We start from the raw sequence: 27,315 nt of genomic DNA on the forward strand, positions 1-27,315 counted from the left end.
CTCAGAGACAGCCCAGCCTGGCTTCCTGCACCTTTTAGTTCTTCTCCAGTTTTCTAGTTAAGTGCAAACAAGTGCGATGCACCAGGAAGAAAAGTTTTGGGTTATTTCTGGGGAAAGCAGTCTTAGAACCTACTGCCTGCTTTCATTCATCTCCTTTTTCATAGGAGAGAGCAGAGACCTTGCTGATTTCAGTAAGACATTTCTCTTAAAAGGTAACAACCTTTGCAGCAGCCTCTGTTTTGATGGGACATTCTTAAGATCTAATGCAGACACCTGAGACCTTTCCTTTCTTTAGAGAGGTGAAAATGAGGTTTTGCCTTCTGGAAGCTCTGTGTATAACTAAACAACCTATTGACTTGCCTGCTACAAGGTGTCTGCTTTCTCAGGATGTATTAAGCATGACAGACACTCCTCTAGTCCTCGGCAGTGCAGCATTAACCATGTCTGTGCTCTGCCTCTGCTGCAGGATGCTCTTCCCAGTGACCAAACTGACATGAAGGAGCAGAGGGACACTGTAGCTACACACACTAGATAAATAGGTCAAAAATAAATGCTTTAGAGAACAGAGTAAATGACTTTGCTCTCATCTCATCCATTCTGCCTCACACACCACGATCTCATCAATATCTTCCTCTCTATGACAACCCTGAGAAAAACAAGGCAATTGAGGAGCAAAAGAGGTTATTTAAACAAGAATGCCGAGTGCCTTTCTGAAGTAACTCTTGTTCATTATTGATCTGCTGGGATTTTTTTTTGGAAGCACTTTATAGAGCAACAGGTTAAAAGAAAAAAAAAAAATAAACCAATAAATAAAAGACCATGCTGGAATCCTGAGCAGCTGAGCTGTCCTCCAGCTCAAGTTGCACAGAGCTGCTTGTCACCATGGAGGAGCTGACTCAGGTGAGGTGTTGGGAACAGGCTGGGGGAGGTGTGGAAGGGTGTAGCCAGAACCCAGAAAAATGTCTCTTAGACATCTTGCAGTGCAGATTTTATGCCACCTTTAACAAGTGCTAATGCTGGGTGTGAAGGTGCTGTGTTTTTAAGAGCTGCTCTCTCATCAGCTTTGGGTCAGACTGGCTTTGGCAGACAGGTCTCCATCCCATTCTGCAGGACCAAAGAAGTTCCTCTTCAGCTTAATCAACTTTATCTTTTCCTTTTTTTATTTAATAGGCTGTGTTTCAAATGCTGCAACAAGTCCAGACAGGTGGCCATTTCATAGTTACAGTAAATAATTTACATGACAAATTCAGACCTGTCCCCTGGTCCTGTATTATTCATGAATGAACAGGGTTAGTTTTTATGACAGTGTTGCTTATTCAAACACAATCTGTGATGTATCTCAGTCCTCGAGTTCATTGCTCTGGCACCTGGCTGTTTGCCAGCCTTTTGTTGCTATTTTCTGGTTTGCAAAATGTATTACCTAGATTGCATTTCTTCAATTCACTCTCTGAGAGACTGAAACTTTTATACACCACAAAGGTTTCTTTGTAGTGAAACTCAAATGCATATTTCTGAGCATTTTCCTTTGTACAGTTGGTCTTGCACACAAAAATATCATTTGTATGAAGATTCGTGGCAAAGGGCAGCAATGTCCCCAAGGAAAACGCTCAAGCACCATTTATATAAATCCTCACAAACACTTCACTGTTGTTTGCTCATTTTGGCTTGTGCAGCTCTCACCCATGGGGTTTATAGAGGGTTAGGCTCCCTGGTGACCTCTGGGCCACCTGTTGTCTCTGAGCATCTCTAATCCTGTTCATTTTGCTGGACGTGGAGAGGACACAGCTGCGGTTCCCCGGCTGCTCACTGAATTTCTGAGGTGTAGATCTTCTTGGGAAGATGCACACTGTGGCTGGACCACAGGAGTCACCTCTCAGTCCTTTACACGCTTCCACTGAGCCTTGTTTCCTCACACCTTCACTCTTCAGCCATAAAATGGGGTGATAACAATCCCTTTCTGCCAATATCCCTTGTCATATCGGCTCACCCTGCAAATGCTGTGAGACACAGATCCAGGGTCATCTTTACACCCATTTGTACAAATGACCCCTCATCCCAACAATGACAAATAAACATTAAATATCTGTGTGACACCAGGCAATGTGAGAGCACTGAAACACAAATCCAGCCTTTTGTATTCATTTATATACTGCAGAAATACCTTATATAGGGGGATAATTTACCCTGGTTGCTCATACCCAGCTGATTTGCTGCCTCCATGCTTGATTGAGTAATTGATGGTGCTTTCTGTGTGCATTCATCCCCTGAAATAAAGTGTGTATAAAAATAAATCATCCATCCCCTGAAAATAAGCCCATTGTAAATTAGTGAGAAATTAAAGATAACGTTATCTATTTCTTCTTCTGGGAATGTGTGGTCACAGCCTTGAAAAAGTTAAAATTCAAGTGAGAAAACTGGCCAAGCATGTTATTAATGCCCTCTATGTCTTGAGAAAAGCATTGATTAATTTGCTACCAAGATCCCTTTGGATGAAAAGGGTCATGGGTTATTTACAAACAAGTGCTGTTTCTCCAGCTGTCATTATTCAAAATTGTGATGGAGGAAGCTCTTTGTTTTCTTTACATTTCTTTCTGTATTTGAGAAGGCTCCAATTTGTTGGCTCTCTGTTTTTGATACAGAATTCCTTTAAAAGCCAGAGGATTCACCAAGCCCCTCTCAGGGGGTGATGAGACTGCTGATCTAATTAGGAAAGGATTGGAGCATTGCAGTCTCCTCAGATGACTTCACTAGAAATGGTGGGAGCAGAGATGCTTTTGAAATTCAGTCTCTGCATCCTTTATGTGTCTCTGGTCCACAGACCTCCAAGGAAGCCCCAGGACACCACAGAAAGTGGCAGCATCAGCACAGGATTAGCAGAATTTATGGTTTCTGGAGATAGTTTCAGCTTTCACATGAGACCAAAGCAAGTGCTTTGATCATTTAACATCATGAGCCATCCTCTGCCATTTCTGACAAATGCCAGGTGCTAATTTTGCCTTAAAATGCTCTGCAGTGGAATCTGAATATTTTATCTCTGTGTACATATTCTTCTTTATACTTTTGGGCAGTGAAGCTACTTTGGTTATATTGGTGGCAAATTTATTTTCTTTTCCCCCATGGAGCTACTCCCCAAGAATGACCCCCAAGAAGAAATTTGGGATTATAACATTGGGGTTCTTGGAGGAAACGTTTTCTGAGAATCTCAGCTGCAAGAGTCAGGGCATCCTACCCATTTAGATATTTTGCAGATCAGAGGAGCCATGCAGGGAAGCTGAGCTCAGCAGCACTCTCCTTTTGGGCTGTGAGGGATGGGAAGTCAGGAGTGAAGGGTATCAGTAGGGACTTGCAGAATCAGGTCTGGAGCAAAACTAAGGCATGTTGATGGAGGTTTTGGGGGGATCTTAGAGTTGAATGAATGCAGCAAATAATTTTGCCTTGAATTAGGGAGTGACCAGAGCTCCTGCAGTGCTCCAGGAGTGGAGGAGAGAGGCACCCCAGACCCGAGGGCAGGGACAGCCGGAGGGTGCCTGTTAGGAGCCAAGTGCCTCTGCAAGCTGTGCCAAGGGGGTGATTTTACACAGAACTTTATATATTCCAGCCTGGGCTATTTCTCCCTTCATACACAGCATCCAAGCAGCAAGATCAGCAGGAAGGTGTGTTTGCCCAGGGCCAAATTCAGCTCTGCTCTCATCACCAGCAGTAAGGACTGCCTGCCAAATTCATACCCAGCTGCGTATCCGCAAAACCAAAGCTCCTGTGGATTCAGCACGGGAAATGACAACCCAACGCTGTACTCAGGCATCTTGTGCTTTCTGCTGCTGCTCTGCTAACCAGATTAGGTTCCCCTGCTGCCTTATTCATTTTGCACTCATTAAATCTAAATTTAGAAATGAAGGCAACTCTTCTCCCCTCTGGGAAAGGTAGTAGGGAGAGTCCTTGTTGCAACAAGCCGTGAGGAGGAAAAAATAGCATCTAGATTTTCTCTCCTGTGAGATGGAAATGTAAGTGTTTCTGCTGAGGCAGAGAAAGAAACTTGTGTCCAGTTCCCTTCTGCACAGAGCACTTGTTGGACCCTGGATCTAAAGAAATTTCTGCTAATTGTTGCAAGCATGCAGCAAAAGGTTTATTTGACCCAAATCACAGGCATGTAGCAGTGGCAGGAGCTGTTACTTGCTCTGGCCAGATCTAGAGGAGCTGTAGCTTGCTGCTGAGTTTGGAGTTTGGGCTTGTCTCCAGCTCTACACTGGCAGATGGGCAGTAGCTCCCAGATTTCAGCTAAAGAGGCAAATGCAAAGATATTTCTTCCTCTCACTGACCTTTAATAATCAATGATGTCAGCTTTTTGTGGAAAAAAAGTAATTGTGGTGTAAAATCTGCCTTCGGGTTCTTAGAAGCAAGAAGTGGTGGACAGGAGGGCTGAGCTCCCCCAATGCCCATCCCAGCTGGGCATTGCTCACAACACAGCTGGAGTGAGGGGGAAGAGCTCAGGTCTTCTGGGCAGGCAAATGCCATCACCATAGCAGGGAACCTCTGAAGAATTTCAGAAATCTGTGTGAATAGGTAAATCTGAGTGTCAGTGTAACTGACCATAATGAATGTGGGGAGAAACAATCTGGGCCATCTCTGCATGTGCTGAGCTTGGACTGGGCATAGCTGGATTCAGTTCTGACACTTCTCCAATAACATTAGCTCAATGGGCAGTGGCAGCCAAAAAAAGCTTGTGAAATACCAGGGAGTCCATTGAAAATGAGTGAGTTGTTTTGCCTCCATATAAAATCATGGGATACCCCCATTCTGGGGGTGATATGCCCCTGGCTGGGGGTATGGACTCCAGATATTTAGCTGTGCCTTGCACATCTGGCCAGCTGCTGAGTGCTGCTTCCACATGGAAAACTGAGAAAAGGAAGGGTTAACTTTGGCTGTGGGAGAGAGGGCAGCCACAGGGGCTCTGACCAGCAGCCATGGGCTGTCACTAGCTGTTAAACCCAGAAGGTGGAAGAAGCTTGTCAAAAAGACAGGCTCTGTCTCTGCATCTGTACGAGGTCCTGGCTGGGTGTTGGGAAGCACTGCTCCCTTCCCCAGAGGTACAGACTGAGCTCCAGAGCCTCTGCCACTGCTGGGGCCTGTGTGATGCAGTTGTGCCTGCAGCATTGCAGGCAATGTCTTTCAGGAGCAAAAAATGATGTGTTTGACCCTCATGTGGGAAAAAACCCAGTGAGAAGGAGTGTCAGCACTAGATTAATGAAGTATTCCCCTGTGGAAGGATCTGTGCACAGCTTTCTGCCAGGGACCCTGGCAATGCCAAGAATGAGGCATGGGATCAGCACCCCTTCCAGAGCTGAGAAATACAAATCCAGCACACAAACAGAGCCAGCTTCACTGATAACTGCCAAGGGAAACTGCACTCACCAGCACAGCTTGTTAGGCAGCAAAAGTTAGGGCAGAGAATATTGCTGGGGGAAGAGTGTCTCAAGGTTTTAATAATTTCCAGTTTGTTTCACGGCTGTGGTGAGGAGGCTTGTGCAGACCATCTTGTTTAACTTATTGCAGCTCACCTGAAGGTGCAGGTTTTGGCTGAAGTGTAGCAGCAGATTTAAACCAAAGGCAGCAGCTGGGAGCCCTGAGCCTTGTGCTTGTCCTCCCTGGAGGGCTGTGTCTCTCCAGGCAGGGACAGCAGCTCCATGTGTCTCATCTCCCAGCACACTGTGGCTTTTGGCCACGTGCTGATCGCAATTTCAGTTCACCCTCACAGTAAGGCAGAAAATTTCCATGGCTCAGGAGCTGGGCCACAACAGGATGGGAATCCCTGGCTTTGCTCTTTATGGCTGGACAAGCAGCAGCTTCTACCCATCTGGTTTAGATCTGCTGCTGTATATTGCCTGCAGCCTGAAGTTTCCTCTCTGAAGTTCCATGAACTTCCTCCTCCTGGTTCATTTACACTTGGTTGGCACTGGGCTGCACGATGGGCTGCGAGTGCCAATGCAATTCCTTTAGGGAAAAAAAAAATCTGCTCTGACTTTCAGGCAGAGATAGTGATTTTATTTCTGGAAAATAGAGCTATAAATTCGGCTGATGCCAAACAAACACTGCAATGTCTGTATTAAGGTGGGGTAGGAGAGTTCTATCAGAAAAGGATGATATTTGTCACTCACCTGTCTGAGTGCTGAAAATGCTCTTGTCTTTATGTACTGGCTGCTTAATTTTTACCCTGCCTCCATCCTGGCCTCACTTTTTGCTCAGATTAATTCTGATCTTAAGACTGCAAAGCTCAGTAGAAAAATATTTCCTTTTCAGTTCAGCACATAAGTTTGTAGCAAGGAAGAGCTGTGGGAAAAATTGCCAAACAGGCAAATGAAGGAAGGTGCTTGGGGTGGTTTGTGGCCTCAATAGAGCGTGTATGGCCAAAAAGAGAAAGATTAAAAATCATATTTTTAACTGTCCATCTACCTGACAGACACCTGGATGGGGACATTAGAAACCTGATGGATAAAATAGGCAAGGCAGGAGTAGCAGGCTGCTAAATTACATAAAGTGCAGACACAAATTGCAGGCAGAAAAATAAAAAGGAAGGACAGCTCAAAAATTGTAGCTGAAGTATCCATTTCTAGACCAGTTCTTGTGGTGCTAGGAAACAGATATATCATTTAGGTCTGAAGGAGATGAACTATTTATTTAGCTTGAATATTGCCCCCAACAATTGTGAATCGAAGGTTATCTAATGTCTTTGCCATAGGCTCTAAGTGTCTGGACAGTTAGCATATGCAAGGGAATTACTCACAGATAAGCATCCAGTAATTTATACAGAGCATTCCAGATAGAAACCTCTCCCATATCAATTCCTGCCTGCTCTGTAAACTGCACCCATTTATCAAGCCGGATAAATTCACAGGCGGGCTGTGAGGGGGTGCTGAGACCTGTACATGCTTTATCAGTTAATACTCACTGAGGTCCCTTTGACATGATTGGAGTAAATCTTTCTCTCCTTTTCTTTGGTTATGACCAGTCTATAATCTTCCTGGCTAAACACCATTCCCATGAATGAAGAATAATACTGAGAAGTAGGTGAAAAAGTAATATGTAGAGAGAATGCATTTCATCTCACTTTGGACATAATGAGGCAGTTTAGTGTGACATGTCATATAAAACCAGGCTTTTCTTTTTTATAGATTCCATATCCCTGAAGAAGTGACTGACAGATCAGTGCACAACATATTTTTCCCAAGGAAAAAAAAAATTGAGGTTGACACAAAGGGGGAGTCAGCAGAGTCGTGATGATCTTCAGGAAGACAAAAGGATGAGTCTTTCTCCATCACGTAAATAACACAGACCTGAGGTTATGCAAATTAAGATAAAAGCTTCAAAACCAGAGTTTGTTGGATCAGGATGTGGCTGTGGTATCTCTGTCCTCTAGCTGTCATCTCTAAGAAGTTCCCTGACCAGCTCTGCCGTGGAGGCAGCCCCAGAAATGAGCCCTGAGCAGTAAAATCACAAACTCACAGGATGGGTAAGGCTGGAAGGGACTTGAAAGGCACCTGGTCCAACCTCCCTGCTCAAGCAGGACCCCCAAGAGCACTTTACTCAGGATTGTGTCCACACAGCTTTTGAATATCCCCAAGGAAGGAGATTCCAGCTCCATTTGCCCTTTTCTTGGGCGTTGCTGGCCACCTGCTGTTTGCCAGAAAATTCCAACTCTGCGCCCTGTGTTCCCTGTGCTGTGGCTGCCACAGGAATATCAGCTGAGGGAGCATTTGAGGTTTGCTTTGGCTGGGAAGATCTACTGAGGCTGGGAGTGTACTGAGGACTGGATGGATCCCAGCAGCTGCATTTTGTGTTGGCTGCCAGCAGCTCACTCCAGGCTACCCGAAAGCAATGCACAGCTGTTTACTCCAACCAGACAGATGCTTCTCTCCCTTCGAGTGTGAGTGAGGACCGTGGAGCACATCACACACAAGACACGCCTTTGTTGTACAAGAAAGGAGCTATCACCATGATCCCAGATGTGAGAGATGTTGCCACATACTTGGACAGAGTCCATACACAGCTCTTAAAAAATAAGAAAAAAAAGAGGTGCATAATGAGTCCTGGCACACGTGTACTCGAGGCCATCTGTTAATGTGATCCGGTGCCAATTTGTGGAGCTAGGAACCAGTCTCTGCAGGTGGTGGATGCCAAGAAGAGATGGGCTTAGAAAAGGCACTTGCAGGATGTGCTAATGGCCAGTGTTTATCAGAAAAATCTTGCTAGCAATGAATGCCATCAAAGGAGACAGTGTTGCTCTTTGGTGTCTGGGACCACAGCAGCCCACACAGATGGAGCGTTCCTGCCATGTCCTGATGTCTCTGCCCCTGCAGTGAAAACAGGAAAGTTCCAAACCTTTGTAAACACAGCAAGAAGTGAACATTTAACCAACCTACTCTGTAAGTTGTTTCAGTATTTATCCCTCTGCTGCATGACTAGGTGCACAGGAGGAAGGCTGGAGAGGAATTGACGTACGTGTGAGCATCCTTAGGAGCAGGAACACAGATTACAGGATGTATAAAGAGCCATTTTCCCTGTGGCAAGCACAAAAACCACTCTGGCCTGTTCATCAGTCATGCCTGGAGTCTCACTTGCAGGACACCCTGAGAGCAGGAGCGTTCCTTCCTCTGCTAATTTCCAAATGGCTGGACCTCACCTCAGGGGACAGCCAAATACGGAGGAATGAGCCAAGGTTACAGCCACCAGACACCTTTTAAAAAACAGTGGATTGTTGATAAAAAGGGCCCTAAGCAAATCAGATTTATTTTCTAATCAGCACCTGGTAATGTCATCATCATACATTTGCATAAGCAGGATGTTTTATGCATTGTTTTCCTTTGAGCAGGTACCTTCTCATTTGTGTGAGCTTGCTGATGTGCTCTCTTAACCTGCCACAGACTTCCCCAAAGCTACTGTCTGTGAATGCTGCTCAGATAATAATTAGGAATATTCACCCTCTCTACATCCTTTTTCCAACAAAGACTTGAAAAACACAACATGATTTTTGTAATATATTTTTTTCCGTTTTCTCTCTCTTTGTCCTTGTTCAGGTAGTGGCTACATGGAGGGCAGGTGCCTTTCATCAAAAGATGAGGAGTCATCTTCTCCTTAGGAAATGTTTATGTGCCTTCCACAGCACCAAATTGAGAAAACAGATTACCTCTCAGAAAGCCATCTGTTTCAGCACCATGTGAGCTCTCAGGTTGGTTCTTGCGTTTTATGAGACATGCGAATCCTCCTGTGATTTCTCCCTTTCACCTGTCTGCCTGTTACAGAAATTGTTCTGAAGGCACAGCGCACCCATTCAGATATGTCAGTGCCTGATTTCCAAATGTTCTTGTAGGGTTGCGTTGTAAAAAGCCAAACTCCACCCAAAAGAACCCTTCTGTTGTGCTTTAGCGTGGATGATCACAGACTAATAGGAACTGGATGAAAAAATGAGAAGAGGTGGGAATTTGGGTGGTTTTTATTATTATTTGAGAGTAAACCAACCTTTCCCTGCCCCTAAACCACAAATTATGAGAAGAAATTCATTTCTATAAGCAAAACTGGGGCTTTCCAATGAAAATTTGAAATCTTGGGAGGGTGGCTGATGTATTGTGTGGAAGGAGATGTTTACTGAGAACACAAAGGATTTTCCAGAGAAGGGCTTCAGCCTGACACAGCTGCCATGTGCTGCTTGTGTACCCATCACTAACTGTGGACCTACAGCCTTTTTCTTGGTCTACATTGTTGCTGGGAAATGTGAGGATTCTCCAAGCTCTAGAGTGGTTCTTCTTACTCCTCTTTGAGTCTTGAAAAGTTCATCTACTCCAATTATGCTTTCTTCCATTTGCTCATCCTCCTCTACTCATGTCAGAGCCACTTAGTCTCTCCTTAAAATCCGAGTGGGCATAAGATGGATTAATGCCAGAAAAGCACTCATTGCATACCAAAAATACCCAATAAAAAGCTCTCCAAGCTTTAGCACAATACCTTTTCTGCATAAAAATAGGGAGTGTATAAGGACTGTATGCTGGAAAGAGCGTTGTCACAAAGCACAGATAGAAATTACTATTAATTTAAACATGTTTATCTTTGGAGTCATTAGCTGATGCAAGGGATATGGTAATGTGGTACAAAACATTTCCCCTCTGGGTCGTGGGTTATACTGCGATACAGAGAATTAGTGGCTAAAATAATTAACAGCCACTATCTGTTTGGTAGCATAAGTGAAATCAGATGAAGTTTGTCCATCCCACTCCAAACAGGCCAGTGTCTCCATTGCCAGGGTCACCAGCACATTTAGCACTAATGGACATCTCCTCCTGAAGAGATACGGCACGTCTGCAGCAATTTCCTCCGTAGAGAAGTTGTTTAATTGGTAAATATTCATCCTGGGACATAATTGGGTCGCTTTTCACTGCACAAGAGGCTCAGAGTAATGCTCTGTAGTGCTGTGAGGAATAACTGTGGGTGGGGAAGATATTGGAGAGGTTTTGTGCTCTGGGGTGGCCTGTCCTCCCATGAGAGAGGTTCCTACCTGTGGTGCACAACCCTGGGCAAGCCCCACCATCACTCTGGGGCTGTTTCCCTTTGTGGCCTTGCTCTCCTCACATCACACTGGCACTTTTTGCAAGGGAGCCCCTCACACCCCACACACCCTTCCTCCCAACACGAGAACTTTGCATTTCACCTCCCTCCTGCCTGATCCAGCAGTGACCACCTAACTGGGCCATTATTTTCATCCCTAATTGAATGGTTTCTTTCTCTCCCTCCCTCATTTCCCTCCCCCCCCCCCCCCCCACCAAAAAAGAAACGTCAGTAAAATCAGCTCTTTAAAAAAGAAAAATAGATGAACTGCAGCATCCAGAGCAGAAGTGCTATTTTTAGCAGGGTCTCCCAGGGCTCAGAGCCACAGCAGGCAGGAGGTCCTGGGAGGTGACCCAGCAAATCCCAGGGGTGGGCAGAGGCTGCTGCTGGTCTGGCAGGTAAAACGACCAGTCAGACAGCAGCGTTTTACCTGGCTGCAGATAAAGGAGCCACGGCACCTCTGCAGCCAGGGGAGATGCCAGCACTTCGATTAAGCCATGCTGCGTGGTGCCCACATGATTAGCTGTTTTACAGGCAGGGAAACTGAGATGCAGGGAGATTAATTGACTTGCTCAGATGAGGTGAGACGAGAGAGAAACCCCAGAAGTGTAATTGTCTGTGCTAATTCTAATTGCCAGCACATATATTTCTGTCTGGGAGAGGCATCCCCAGAACAAAGCACAAAGTCATGACTGAGGGTACCAGTGAGGCAGGAAAAGAGGTTCCTCTTTCTGTATCATGCCATAAGTTTGGGACTGCCTGAGCACTGTTTAAAGTATGGAATTAACAAAAACCAGATTTATTTATTTATTCATTGTAACTAAACCCCATAGAAACCATTCTCCCTCCCCCCACTGTCATCTTTTCTTTGACTGTTTTCATACTGGGTATTGTCCCTGTTACCTTTCCACTGCTTTTACAGTTCCTGCTTTTCAGTCATCATTTTTTAACTTAAAAGAAAACGAGCCATCAGTGGAGCAACCAGCCCTCACCCCATCCTGAGCCCGTGTTCTCCAGGCTGGATGCACTGCTGCATCGCTTCTTCCCCTCTGGAGCAGCTTCTGAGCCGTGTCAGAGTTAATCTTTTGACTCGAGTGTTTTGCCTCCTCCCAGGTGAAAGAGAGGAGATATTGTTACAGCGGCAGCATCCCACTGAGCCAAAAGTAGCGTGAAACCCGCTGGCCTTGTGCAGACAGCACAGCAGACTCCAGGTGTCCTTTTGGGAGAGACCCTGAGCCCCCCAGCACTGCCCCTGCCACCCAGCCCTGTGTGCAGGGCAGGTTTTGGAGCTGCTTTGGCAGGATGAGCAGCTTTTGTCGCCATTATTAAGCAAGTCACTGCACTGCTGAGCATCTCGCAGGCTTCAAACGCGCCTTGGAACCCACGGGGTACCCACATTTATACCTCACTTAGGGAAAGCTCTGTTCTCCGCTGCTCAGTTGAGGCAGAAAGAAAGGAGAGAGGTTTTCTTTTCCCATTCAGCAGCGGATCATGGAAGAGGCAAAATTGAACAGGAGTCCCCTGTTCTGTAGAGATCAGAAGTGATGGAGGGCAGCCCCTCAGTGTCCCAGGGGAGAGCTGGAGTCACTGGGAGTTTCACAGAGGTTTGTCCCCATCTGAAACCCTGAGTTTTGCTGTGCAAAATGGATTTGGCGAGAGCTCTGTTGCTGCAGGGGCTGTGACAATGCAGGAGTGTTGGTTTCCATTGTACAGTGTTATAATGAATGAATGAATAAATCAATACCAATTAAGGCAGATAGTTTATTGATTGACATCCCAAGGCAAACACTACATTTATTGCCAGGAGTAAAACACACTCCACCATATACCCCAATAACCACAGAGCCATAATTTGATACTATTGATGTATGACACAGTAAATCATGGCCCTGTGTCCTGCTCCATCCAGCTCCATCCCAGCTGATAGAAATATACAATACAAAACCTCCCAGATGTTTGTTTATCTGAATACAGCAGCTGAAGCTCTGTATGAAGCTCCCCAGAGACCTTCCAAGAGGTTGAAACATTTCATTATATCTTTGATTATGATTTTTGAGTACAAAACTTTGCAGAGGAACTTCCTTTTCACCCTTGCCAACAATTCTCCCTTCCACCTCTGCCAGCACTTTCTTTCTTTCCCTGTTTGTCATATAGGATTTTGTCCCTATTCCCCTCAGCTTCCCTTTCCACTGGTTTCAGTTCCTGATTTTCAGCCATCATTTTGTTTAGACAATTCTCATCTCTGTGTCTCCATTTGCCCAGTTTCCCATTTATTCACTGCAAAAGCAAACACTCAAACGTGTTGTTTTTGTGATGTAGCCCCTAGTCTATCCATCTGACACCTCACACTCAGTGAATGCTGTCTTCTTGTTTTTATTTTCTGCCCACTCTCTTTCCTCACTGTCTATCCTCCTTAGCCTGATAGATCCACTTGATGAGAAAATGAAATCTTAACTTGCATTTATTAATTGGAATTAGCCATTCATGTAAGCAAGCAGTTTTCAGCTCCAGATTTCTATGCAAGCATCTCTACCACTCTGTCATATCTCTTTTGTTTGTTTTTTTTTAATTAGAGCAAGTCTTGGCATTTTCATTTATTATCATTTACATTCTATTTAGTGAAACACCCTTTTTCTACATGCCAATATCCTTCACTTACCAGAGAATTTTCTCCCAAAGACCATTCCTCCATCTGTTCTTCCACTGTCCTGCATCTTTCTTTCATTCCTTCTCCAGATTTCTGTCTTCCTCCATGGACAACAGTTTTGTTGATGGATGCTCCTTGGGACCGTAACTTCTTTATGCTGTTGAAGCAGCTGGGTTTTTAAAATTATTTTTTAATGGACACACTTTATTTCTAACTTACTTTTAAAGTCTGGTGACTCAGAGGTCTTTTGGTAATTTCTTATGTTGTGGCCCCACAGCCACTTGAGCACTTGAGATGGGTCCTTATTGGATGTACAGGAGGTCATTTATGGTCCCACAGCAACTTGCAAAGGCTTTTTATCTAAATAATGTGCCAGCAAGGAACAGATGTGGCATGGTACACCAGTGAAATTCAGTTCTCCCTGCCCATCTTCTCTGCTCTCTGGGAATCCCCAACTCATCTGCCTCTGGTTATATTTTGGTTTACTCTCTCAGGTCAGAGATCCTACTTACATTTCCGTTTCAGCAATAAAAGTTTAGAATAAATGTCTGCAGCATTTCCCCTGTAATTCCCTGAGCTGGTTCTTGCTCAAAGCCACAGTGAAGGAAAAAGAAAGAAGCACATTTCATAAGATTAATGCCAGATTTTATGTGCTCCAACAGCAAACCCCACCTTGAAATTTAATTCCAGCCTTCATCCAGGGTATCCTTTCAAGTCTTGGTTGAACAACTCCAGCTGTGAACTTGACTCCCTCTCTCCAACTCAGACTGACTTTGGGGCACTTGTTACACTACCTTAGATCAAAATACCAAGTTATTCATCCTATCCTTATGTCTAAACATTGCTCAGGTTGTAAAACAGGTATTCTGAGAGTATTCAAAAACTCTGTTGGAATAGAAATAGGGCATCACAGTAGAAAACTCTCAGCACAAAGCTGTAGCTAAAGGGACAAATATGAGCCATGAATGAATAAGGAAGGAGATTAAAAGTAGTGCAGAGATGTTACATTTAAATGAAATGTCAGTGAGATGAGTTTGGTTCTTTCTTCAGTTTGGGCATCTGAAACTCGAAGAAAGATGCTGGGAAAATTGGAGAGAGTTCCCAGAATGATTTAAGACCTTGAAAACCTTCTTTACTGTGAGTGGCTTAAACCCTAATCTATTCAGTTTATCCACCAGAATGCAAAGAGCTGGCTGCAGCCTTCCTCTTGGGTTAGAGATTGCTCACATTTACAGCTCTTTAATCCCATCACAGTGGGAGCCCATCCTGGGTATGCTCAGACTGGCAATGTGGTGTGTGTTAGAGAGGCAGGTAAATAAACCTTTCAACAGCAGACCTGCAGGTGTGATGAAGTCTCTGTCACTTGAGATGTCTAAGTCAAGACTCAGCATCTCTTTAGATGCACAGGTAGGACTCACAGGTGTGCCTGCAGTGTAGATACTGCTGGAAGAGGTTCTGCGGTCTAGTTAACAAATGCTGTATAAATAAATTAGCAGAGTCATTGCCTCAGGCCCTAAAAATCTATTAATACTTTCAATTCCTGATTTTTTAAACCATCATGCCTCCCTCTTACAAACCACATGCCCGAAACTGCGGTCAGATAATGAGTTAATTATGCTTGAGTACAGCTCTGGATTGCACAACTGAGAAATCCAAGGCAGCAAAACTTAATTGGCTTTTCCAAGGGCATCCAGCAAATCACTGGCCAAGCTAGCCACTGAACCCAGGGGAGCTGGTGCTTTCTCACTGCATCTCACACTTCCAGCTGCTCATGGCAGCGACAGCATCGGGCAAGAAGTGGAGGCCTTTGAAGTCTCCTGAAAGCCGTGGTTTGACTCAGCATTTCTGATTCTGTGTCACGGGGAATATCTCACCACTGACAGCCCATCAATGGCAACTGATGAGCCTGACTCCTGACACAGATGTGCCACCTGTGATGGCCCCACCCCTGAACCCCAGCGCTGATGGACAGCCTTTTATCTGGGTGGAGGAGAGAGGGTCACGTTTGGCCCCTCACCCTCCATTTCAGCAGCTCAATGGAGCTGCCATTGCATTCTGCTCCTTTTCGACCATATAATTTGTTATGTTTAAGATTGTTCAATTTATTTCCCAGATCTGCTGTCATCAAAGGTTTAACAGCCCTTGGTTGATCCATTAGAAGTGGCAGCAATTAGTTCCCCCACGCTGACTCTTAGTGAGAGCTGGGAGGGAGTGAAGTAACCTTGTCCCCAAAACTGCTGTGAGAGGATGGCACAAACACCCCAATGCCTTTGTACAGCTCCACAAGGATCGCCCACTTTGGAGGAAGGGAATTTTTTCCCAAAGTGCAAGCAGTGGAGTGAACATTCCTAAAGGCCCTACAAGCATCTGCTTTGGATAAAAGCTGAAGGAAAAAACTGCAAGTCTGGCAAACACTGCTGCGGCCCAGGCGAGTGCCTGGGGGGTGCTTTGTGCAGAGTCAGTGCTGGGAGCTCGACTAGAGCAGGTTGTGTCACCTCTGCCTGGCGAACCCAGCAAAGGAGAAATGTCAAAATGACAAAGCTGAAAAAGCTTCCATGAAGCCAGAACAGTGCAGAAGCTCAAGCTGTTGACAAAATGCTTGAAGGAGCCTGCTGGAACCAGAGCCCACGAGCACACCAAAACCTAGGTGAGGAAAACATTGGTCCCACCAGCAGCGCTTTGCCTGGCCTGGCCAGGGAAGTCCCTCCCACAGATTTGGGGATTTGTTTGGGCTGTGTTTACAGAGTGATTATTACAGTGAGGGTCACATGTTGGCTCTTCTGACCCCTCTGGAGGCCATTCCTCAGCACACCACAGCTTCCTTGCTGAGAGGTTAATTCTGCCAGTGGGCCCACACTTCTCCCTGGCACACTGCCAAGCACCTACCTGAAACTTCCATCTTTGCCCTTTATATTTTGTACTTTTTCAATTAGAGATGCATTGATTTGAAATGAAAGTTGTCCAGGAGGTTTAACCAAAAGCATGAAGCTCTCCAGAGAGTCTCCGTGGCTTGGTGGTGGGATGGGATGCTACAAGAAAGGACAATATCAGTCATGCACAGAGAATTGAGGTGAGTGATGAAATGTCCTGATCTGAGTTGGGCTGGGTGATGCAAAGCTCCTGTCTGGCTTTAAGCACTACTCCTCTGCAAATCTGCAAAATGGAGCAAGCAGCCATCCCTTCCCCACAGGGACCTGGGAAGAATAAAGACTGCCAGGCAATGGATGGTAAAACAATCAGGGCTGCTGTAGATATGTGAGATGGTTGGATTGACTGCCCTCGTGAAAGCAGCAGAATCTTTCTGTGCAAGACTGGTGATAAATTGAATGAGAAGGCTCATGCAGCCCATCTATTAACAGCTGGCCTCTGCAAGGGCTCCAGCAAACAAATGCTGTTGCAGGATGATCTCTTTTCACGGGAAAAGAACTCATGTCTTTCCCTTTTTCCCCTCTTTACATCGAGAACCACCAAATAGCAAACACATCACCAGCTTTTTTTAAGTGGTTGTTTTTCAGAAACACTATTGGCTCACCTGTTGGCTCTCCAACTTGCTGGAAATGGGGTGAAATCTAGGAGGTGAAAAAATAGAAAAACAACCTGAGAGTGCTGTGCATATGCACCAGGATGAATGAGGAGAATCAGATGGCAGAACAGACGACATGCGGTAGCTCTCGGCTCTCCCATCCATCCTCTTTCCGAGCCAACCAATTCCCTCCAAATGACAAAAATACATGCTATTTTTGCCTTCCTGATTAGTTTGTTTCAGTAAATCCCACTTCACAGATAGACCCAGCTCACTTTAATTAGCTTTGGCACTTTGACAAGGAGAGGAAAGAAAACACCACAGGACAGTGCTGTCTGGACACACATCGCCAAGCAGTGACAAAAATAAACCATTTTGCTACATAACAGCTAAGTGCTTCCTGACTGCCTGCTTTTATCCTCGTAAGCTGCTACCTAGCTGGTGAAATCAGTCTGACCAATCCAATTCTTTACTGAACAATACCTATTTTTCATCTCTTACTAGTAAAAGGTTCTAAGCCCAGCAAAATCAGTGCCCATTTGGAGTTGGTTTTATTTTGATTCTTCCCCCCCACCCCCTCCTTTCACAATCTCTCCCATAGTTCTTACATCCCATAGTATATTTCATCTCCTGCCTGTTCAGGGCAATCTGGTCATTGCTAGGCAACATGTCATCATAAATATTTCATCGGCAGAGGAGTGTTCAGAGATGCAGCCAAAAAATCTTTGTCTGGAGCTGCCTCCATGGTTTCCTTTGCTCACATTCCCTCAGGGGTGCAGCAGCACACACCAGCTCTGGATCCCACACAGAGAAGGGATGACCAGGATCATGCAGGACAGAGGTGTGGGCTTCTCAGCCAGCATCCTGCCTTGACTCCGTGCTCAGCAGTTTTTGCAGGCTGCCCTTTAGTTGGAGCAGCTGGAGAAGGTTGGTGCACCCTGCCCTGTCCAACCTCCAGGGGTTTGGACTTAATACTGTCCCTCAGAAGCAGGTTTTGAAAATTTGTAGAAAATTTTTTGCATGGTGGGGAAAAATGGGGTGGGAAGACAGAGGATGGGTGCTTGTAGATGAGCACCCTGTTCCTGACCTCGCTGAAGGTGCACTTGGCATCTTCCAACAAAGCAAAATACAAATCCTAACCAGATTTCACGGTGCCATGGGCATGCTCATCCTTACTTCCAGGATCTCCAGAGCTCTCTACCCCAATATAGCCACATCTCTCATAACTTCCACTGTCTGTATCCTTTTCCTTGGAGAAGAATCCCACCAGGAAGGTCTGAACTGAGGAACGCCAGCAGATGAAGCTTTGGAGGTGACTGAGCAGCTCTTGCTGGGAAGTTGCAGCATTTTGTCAGTAAAGCCTTAACTGTGTGAAGAGTTCTCCCTCGTGCAGTTGTCTGTCATGCTGTCATTTTTCACAGTTCCCTTATCTAAAATGAACCTGGCCTGCCTGTCTTTCCAAGGCTCTGTGGCTGATTATTGCTGCTGTAAGAGCTACAGATTCAGTGCTAGGAGCCTGACATAAAAGTGGAACCACTCTGCCTGGTGGGCTGCCTGTTTCTTAATCATGCATTTGCCATGGGCACCCACCATTCCCTGGTGACCCCCAAAAGAGTTTGTGTTGGCTGGTCAGAGCTCTCTGGAACTGTGGCAATGGATATTTCTAAAAGAAAGCAGCCACACATTGAGCACTTCATGGCAGAGGTTACCTACAAGTGCCAAAAAATGCCACGCTAGGAGGGTGGCAAAGATCAGCCTGGGAGTGAGAATTATAGCATCATGGAAAGCACTACAATAAAACTGCAGCTGTTTTCTCCTACTGCTGATTTTTGCAAGCAGTAAAGGCACCCAGCTTGGGTCCCACTGGGCTATGACCCAGTGCCTTACACAGACATATCCTTTATAATGTTTATAAAGCAAAGTCTTGCTGCCCTAAAAAGCAACCTATCCACTCACACCAGCCTGAGCAGCTTTAACTTCACCAGTCCTTCCACTCATGATTTGGAGAAAGTTTTTGTGATTGTGACACCCTGAAAGGTCTCAGCTCTGCTTCAGAAGAAAATTAGCTCTTTCCTCGCCTGCTTCCAGAGGAGTCCTGGCATGATCTGCCAGGACCTTTCCTCTGGGCTGCTCTGCAGCAAAGCCTCTGCCTCACCTCCCTGCTTCACCTTTGAGGCACCAGCTCATCCAAGATTTGCTCGATGCATGGAAGAGCAATGGGAATGTGACAGATTAACTGAGTACTCTTCTGTCTAGACTCCCTGTCAAGCCAAATACAATCTTAAAACAAATGACCTACTGCAACAGGCTACTGCTCACGCCTGGATGTTAACAAGAGGAAAGACAAGTGCAGGGAGGTATTTTGAGCTTGTCTATTTGCTTTCTTTAGCTCAGTGACATGAACTTGTAGCTGTTTATGAAGGTGCAGAATTTTGCCTGCTAGAAGAGCAACCTCATCACTTGGTACGTGCTGTGCCTCCTGTGGGCGTGGGAAACCCATTACTCAGACACCAGTGTTGTGCCTCTGATTGGAATGCTTTCATCGCGTCTGCCTGCAGATCATCAATCACGTTTTTTTATTTCTTTGCAAGCCAAGAAATAGGTGATGTTGGAAGAACCCCTCTGGAGATACTATTAGCTGGAAGAAACGAGCGAGAAAAAATATGAATACGTTACTAAGCATGTGGGAATGTAATGATTTCAGATCAAAACCTTGGTGTTTTGTAACTCTGTGATGTTTATATTTTAAATGCTTTATGAGAATTGTATTGCCAGATGAAAGAGCCCAACCCTAGAAAGGTTCTGATGCAAAGCCATGTTTTAAGTAAAAGTTATGGAGACAAGAAATTCAACTCTTCCCAGTTTCTTTCCTAAGAAAAGTGCTAGTGTTTGCTACTGGGTGTCCCAAGCTAAATGGCACCAGGTGATCTCAGTCTTGGTAAGAAGAGGTAGCTCATTAGTGAGAGCCTTGGAGGTGAGAAAGGGGAAGTTAGGCCTCCTCACCATGAGATTAAAATCAAGCAGAGGTGCAAGAGACACCAAAGTAGCCCTGTGGGTAGAAATATTGGTGGGAAGTGCCGGGGAGCTCTATGTGCCTGCAGCTCAGATGCCAATAGTGCAGATAATGCCTGACTGGAGCTGGCTCACACAGCTCTGCAGAGTGCTGAATTATGCTGCTAGACACAGCCACGGTGACAGCAGAAAAATGTCAGGGACCTGGGCAGCTGTGAGACTGAGACAGGCTCCTCTCAGTCTGCTGGCTCGAGCTGAGGGACAGGGAGCCTGAGTGTGAGGAGAAGCAGGCACTGCTACCCTGGCCCTGTCAGGACATGGATGGCATTGCTAACGTGGGGCTCATCTATCCTGGGAGAGCTCTGCTGGTAGGAGATGACCTTTGGGAGTCCTGGTAATCCATTAGGCTCTGGAGGGGCTCTCAGGATTAATTGCTATCAGCTAAGAAGATGCTCCTTGTCCAGCATCAGTCAAAGGCATATTTGATTATCTGATTAGTTTCCAAAATTTGTCAAAAACTATATCTGCAGATCCCGACCTTCCCTGGAAAGGACAAATCCATGATCAGAACTTTTTTTTTTTTTTTCATAAGGATATAAAAATGGCTGTACTCATCTGAAGCAAACATCAGCTTTGCTCTGGTTTTTGTCTAACAGTGAACAGCAGCAGAAGCTTTTTGTATTGGAAGAGAGGAAACATTTCTCTGTGTCCTTTCACCTTCAGGCTGTAGTATTTATGCACTTCTTCAGGCAATGTTTAAGTCCTTCTTTTTAATGACTCTTGACAGGTTTTTCTGGCCATGAATATTTTCAACCCCCACATTATCCTGTGGCAGTATATTTCAGTTTAACTTTGTGTGCAAAATGCTCATTTGCTTGACTCTGCAATTTCAAAGTTTCACATAATGATCCCTTGTTCTTCTGCTGCAAGAACAGCAAATAATTGTTTCCTACTCACCTTCCCTCTGGCACACTTTGCTACTATTCCAGTTCTCCCCAGATTTTTTGGTGTAGCTGTGCTGTCATGTGAGCAGGCTGATTGAGCTGTGCTTAATCTACCTAGTGCAGGTCCCAGTGAGCTGTGACAGCGGAGGGATGTGGATGGTGCCATGGGTCAATAGACTGTGAGTTTGTGTAGCTTACACAGCTGTCTATTCCATGGAACATCCCCTGTTGTTGTATGTGCTGGGTGGATCAAATCTGGCACAGATGTGCCTCCCAAGATTACAGCCTATCTTAGATGGGACAGCATTCCAGTTCAAGGAGTCACCAGCCTTTCAGTGCTGGTGTCTGGGCTGTGAATGTCTATTAGTGTGACTAAAGTCGTGCTGAAGGCCCAGCTGATATTTGAAGACTTGGGCTGGATATTGACTGCAAACAGCATCTCAACATGGGAATTGGATGCTTTGAAAACCCCTAATTTTCAGAAGTCCCTGACAACTCCGAGCTAACCTCCAGCTTACTTTAAAAATGAATCCAGCCTGGAAGGACTCTGCAAGAACACAGCCTAGTGTTGCCACCACTTTTCCTTCCTGTACAATACCAAGAAGAATTAAAGACCCTGGTAGGTTTTTTTTTGCCCCAATCAATCATACATAATACATAGTGCAGGATTGAAATTCTGCTTGTCTGCTTTGGTATTGTCAGAAACACAGCTGAAGTCAACGCTTACTTTGCCACAGAGCAGAGTCAGCCTCAAAATACAGCAATCTGTGTTATCACCCCTGGAGTTAAATGCCTGCAGACAGTGAGGGCAGTTCAGGGCTGAACCCATCCTGTGTCTCAGCTGGAGAAGCCAGTCATGAATCATCAGGGCTTTAATGATTGCTGCGCTGAGGATTTTGCATGGATGCAAGAGGCAGCATCCAAATTCTTCACCAGAAATGAGCTGATTGCTTTCAATTTTTCATTCTTGTTTGTTGCATTTTTTTTCCTTGAAATATGCAAATTGAGGGAGTTTCCCCAGCCTCAGAGTTCAGGGAACAGTTTTTGTGTTGAGACCTTGGTTATGACATTTGATTTGGGAGGGGAGCCTCACCTGATGCTAAGTTTTTGTAAAGGCAAAATACAGGCTTACAATGAGGTCACTATGCACTAAAATTTCTGTTTAACTTGTCACCTTTAATTAAATCATTTCATGTATTTGGAGGAATAGCCAGTTCCAGTACAGTCTCTTTGAAGGGATTTTTTCCAAATACAAGACCATTAGACAAATGGTTTCATTTTATGCCAGCTGAGCTTAAACAAACACAAGAGAGCTTTTTGTTTCTCCTAATTATGGGCATGGGAAGGCATTGGGAATGACGTGGTATCACTGGGCAAGGCATGGCATGTGAGGCAGGCACCTCAGAGAGGATGTTGGAGAAGGACATGGTCTCTAATGATGTAGCACCTTTTTCCTTTGAAAAGAGTAGAGAAATTGTGAGTGGAGAAGTTCCCACTGTTTCTGTGGTTCGTCTGATTCTGTCTGGTCTGGAGTCATCCTGGTATAATCTCCAGTGGTTTTGTCCCTTCCAGTTGCAGGGTTTTGCCCATTTCCATCAGGTATAAGACTATCCTTTCATTGACTTCTCCCATTTGTCTCAGATTCATTTGATTTCATCTTACCCTGACAGTGATTATTTTTCTTCCTTTCTCTAAAGAAAAGTCCAATCAGAACCATTTAAGAGCCCCTATTGGCAGAGAAGATGGGATAAGAAGGGTATTAAAGCACTGGAATAACCAAGGAGAGAGCTCACAGCTAATGTCAGGGGAGCAGAGAGATTATTCCTGTGACCTTCTCTCAGGCCATCTTTGTTTGGAGTACTTCCCAAATTCCTCTCAGCTGTGGTGGACGAGTCAAACATCAGCAGTGTTTACCAAGGACCAGTGTGGCTCAGACGGTTGGCAGAAGGTCTTGGAAGTAAAACAGCTGTTCTCCATCACAGCAGCATCCTGGAGAAGGGGTGGCATCCTCGATGCTGAGGAGAAGTCAAACAACACTGACTTCCACCAGGAGCAGAACATCCTTATTTGTTACAAGAAAGAAAAAAAAATCCTCTTTAGCCACATCAGCGAAGTGATGGCCAAGTGTTCTCTTTAATCCTCCTTAATCATGGTGTTGCTGATTAACATTTGAATAGAGCTTCTAATTGGAAAGAAGACACACAGACAATCTCACCCTGCTGAGGAGGTGAATTCTCAGCTCCTACCACTCATTCCTGCATATGCTGCCCTGATTAGGGCTTGAATAGGACAATGATTAAAGAGGCCACTGCCACTGTGCAACCTCTCAGTAGCATAGCTACGTTCAAGGATTTATTTTCGGCTGAGACTTGAATAAATGTTTTGCAAATGTGAGCCACTCCTTCGGAATGGGAAGAGCTTTTAAACACTTCTGAAGCACTATTCCATCTTGTTCCTGGTTTTATCACACTGATCTTTGCCTCTGTAGAACATGCCCTATTTGACCATAATGTATTTCAATTAGGATTGTGGTTTAAGCATATGTATTTTACTTGCTCATCTCTTTCATTATTCAAAAAGCAGCTGAAGCCTGGTGAAAACCTGGACAGTGTGCTATTGAAAAATCACTTCTACTTTCTTGAGTGAAGTGTTTTTTTCAAGTTCTTCCATCCATTATATAATTTATTTTGCTTATTAATTTGCATTAGGGCTAACCAAAGTCAGGGCTGCTGTGCTAGGAACTATTTGCATTCAAAGAAGATCATACTCATAGTCTCCCAGGAATTTTTGATGTCTGCTCCTGTCAATTATATCAATCCACTCAGAAAGACAGCTTTTCTGTGCCTAACCACGTTACAGAGCTGGGGAACAAAATTATCACAGTTGACCTAAGTCTTGCTGGACATGGGTGTACAGCCACCTACTCACTAGGACCTCGTGGTTACAGAGCATTGCCAGGTGAATTCCTGCTGCAACAGCTTCAGACATTACAGCCCCTGGCTGTTCAGCTGCCTCTCTGCCAAAGCTCAGCACCTCAGCCTCTTCTGCAGCAGGTCTGTCTCACACATGGCAGTGGTGGCTTTGAAGGGTGCCAGAGCCTGCCTGGGTGCAACTGAGGTCCAGGTCCCTGTGCCCTTCTGAGGAGGGGGCAACACCCTAAACCACCACAGAAACATTCACATAAACCCATGTTCAGGTACCTTTCCCTCCTAGACATGCTGACTTCGGAGGGTGGGAGACCTCCTGCAGCTCAGTGCACTGTGAGCTTATTCTTTCCTCTAGACATTAAGTTAGATAAAGAAGATGGAGAGTGTTTTGTGGCCTGCAGCATGTGGAATGGATCTTTTCTAGGCCCTTCTGCACTAAATTCCCTTTGTTGTCCTCATTTTTCCTAAATAGGGCTGCAAAATCATCCTTCTTTCAGAATTAAAGGCATTCTCATAAATGGGATCTGGACAATATTTTCCATCCAGGTACCCAAAATTAGGCTTTGTGACAGAAGTGGACTCATTATGAGGAAGGCAGTAAGCTTTTGTATCTTGGAATCATTACCAGGCTGTGTGGAACAGAGGCAGGAACAGGTGAAAAGGGAGAGGCAAAGCTTGCAGTGTAAGATCAATGATCTGATTCAACTGTGGGGAAGAAGCAGAGAGATTTTACATAAAGCTATGGTAAAAAAACAATCTCAGAGAGACGCTTCTCTTCAGAAAAGCCTTTTCTGTAGAGCTGGGCCATAGCCACCTAAATCTGCAAAAAGGCAATTAGGCAGGGTTTATTTATTTATTTATTTTTCATCTCTTCACAAAAGCAGAAACTGCTGTGGTGCTCACCAGGACCTGCCAGGTACACACTTAGGGCATCAGAGAGGGAGACACTGGTCCCTTGGCCTGGTTCATCTCTTGGGGATAAACCCAAGGATCTCCAGATGGCCTCAAGTGCCTGCAACTGTCAGGGCAAAATGGAAAATCGTTCAATTGACATCACATTTAATGTCCCACAGCAACAGCAAGGGGGAGAGGAGAGAGGAGAGAGGAGAGAGGAGAGAGGAGAGAGGAGAGAGGAGAGAGGAGAGAGGAGAGAGGAGAGAGGAGAGAGGAGAGAGGAGAGAGGAGAGAGGAGAGAGGAGAGAGGAGAGAGGAGAGAGGAGAGAGGAGAGAGGAGAGAGAGAGGAGAGAGAGGAGAGAGGAGAGAGGAGAGAGGAGAGAGGAGAGAGGAGAGGAGAGAGGAGAGAGGAGAGAGGAGAGGAGAGGAGAGGAGAGGAGAGGAGAGGAGAGGAGAGGAGAGGAGAGGAGAGGAGAGGAGAGGAGAGGAGAGGAGAGAGGAGAGGAGAGGAGAGGAGAGGAGAGGAGAGGAGAGGAGAGGAGAGGAGAGGAGAGGAGAGGAGAGAGAGGAGAGGAGAGGAGAGGAGAGGAGAGGAGAGGAGAGGAGAAGAGAAGAGAAGAGAAGAGAAGAGAAGAGAAGAGAAGAGAAGAGAGAGAAGAGAAGAGAAGAGAGAGAAGAGAAGAGAAGAGAAGAGAAGAGAAGAGAAAGAGAAGAGAAGAGAAGAGAAGAGAAGAGAGAGAAGAGAAGAGAAGAGAGAAGAGAAGAGAAGAGAAGAGAAGAGAAGACCCTTTCTGAAGGAAGAAGCAAACTGATGTGGCACCCTCCCACACTTAGAGCTTATCTGCAGGAGCTGAGTTCACACCCTCCAGTAATGATCATCGTATAAATGCAAAGCCATCTCTGTCATTTAGCAGCTGTTTCCTGGATTTCAGGATAGTTAGTTCCTATGGGCTAGAGAGTGACAGTTCCTGTACAAGTACAGCAGAAAGAAAAGTAAAAAAGTCTCTCCTCCATCCCTCTCTGTGCCCTGAGAGCTTCCCACTCTGCTCACTGGGTTTGCACCCAGCCTTCCAGCTCTGGGGCTGCTCTTGCTCAGTGGCCAAGATGAAAATAGAGTTTAGAGAGACCACAATACACTGGAAACACTCTGACCCATTCCAGAGCTGCTCTTGGGGAGTAACATGCATCAGCACCTCCCCTGCCCAGAGAGGTCCTAATAACCTCCCTGAGGCAGGTGAATCCCCACTGTGATGTGTGAGGGCAAGAGCTGCTGAGTTCTGTGCTCAATTCCTCAGTACATGTGGCTTTGGGAGCCCTGGTGTCCCTGCTTGAAAGTCAAAATTCTCAGTGACTCCTTTCCCTTCTGCTAGCTTCCTAACATCCCAGCTATTCTGGGATGATGCCCTGTCAGGACCAGGGGCTATTCTTGGACCACTCTGCTGATCACACCCAGCAACGGCAGCCTGCACTGACAGCTCCTGCTGTTCCAGGGCATGGAAAGGCAGGCAGGAATAATTTTCCAAGGCAAGGCAACTTGAGGAGTGCCGTGGCTCTCTCTGTTCAGCTCGTATAACTCCAGAGAGAAGTAGCTCAGATACAGCAGCAAGGCAGGGAGAGTGAGTCTGGAGTTTAATGCCTCTGAAGGAGAAAGCAACAGCAGTTGAAAAATTGATGTAGCAGTGAAAAGTTCCTTGCTTCCAACTAGAAATAAGGAGTTTTTCAGGCATGTGATGAGGTGCAAGGTCTCTGTCTTAACTCTTCTGAACCCACTATGCATGCAAAGATATTTTTAATGACAAACTTGCTCACTTTAGAATGAAATATATTTCCAGCCCATGCTAACAGGGAACCAAATTACTGCCCGTGGCAGCAGGAGGAGGTATGAAATAAATTGGTCAAGGGAAACCTTACTTTTAAAAGCCAAAAATAACATGGTATATAATGTAAAGTTCAAAGTTGAGCATCGAGGCAAGGGACTCCTGTGCAGTATAAATTCAATGTCATAAAAGAGCAAGAGTGGAGCAAATTGCTGCAAAATGCAAGACCTGGTAAGTAGCAGCAGGATATTGAAGACAAAGCTCACAAAGTGATTTTAACAGGTTTTGAAACCTGCTGCCATAGCTTGTTTTCAATTGCTGTGATTTTATTTGGGCTCGTTAGAGTGTCAGATGCTCAGGCTCTCTGTGGAGGTAAGGGGTGTATTCAGCTTATGCTCATGCTACAACCAAATCAACAATAACCTAATAAATGATAACTAATAAAGAGCAAGGTTTAATTATGTGAAACTGTGAGCATGTTATGAACAGAGCAATCCTCCCAGGAGCAGAGGCAGCCAGAGGAAAGACGGAAGTAGAGGATGTGCAACTAGTGTTAAAAAGCTGCTTTGCTGCCATTTCACTGAGCTCCTTGGGTATGTGTGTGCCACGATCTACTTGGCAAATCGCTCTGCACAAGACACTAAAAACACAACAAAATTCCTTATAATGTCTGGATCAGGATTACAGGTACTCCAGAGAGAGAGGAAGCGTGTGCACCTCTACACTAGGGAGCACTTCTGGTTCAATCCAAGTGCAGTGATTTCTCTTGTCTCCAAGCTCCAGGCAGGCTGGATGCATAGAGGAGGAAATGTTCATTTTGCTGGAGACATGCTCCAGGACAGAGAAGGGCATGAGAGCCCATGCCTTCAAATCTCAGCCATGGAAAAATGTGATTGCCAGGCTCTGGAATTTCAATATACCCAGCTATGAAGGGGAAAGTGATTAGAGAAACCCCAGGAG

This window comes from Vidua chalybeata, chromosome 13 (assembly GCF_026979565.1).
Source record: "Vidua chalybeata isolate OUT-0048 chromosome 13, bVidCha1 merged haplotype, whole genome shotgun sequence".
Classification (NCBI taxonomy): Eukaryota; Metazoa; Chordata; class Aves; order Passeriformes; family Viduidae; genus Vidua; species Vidua chalybeata.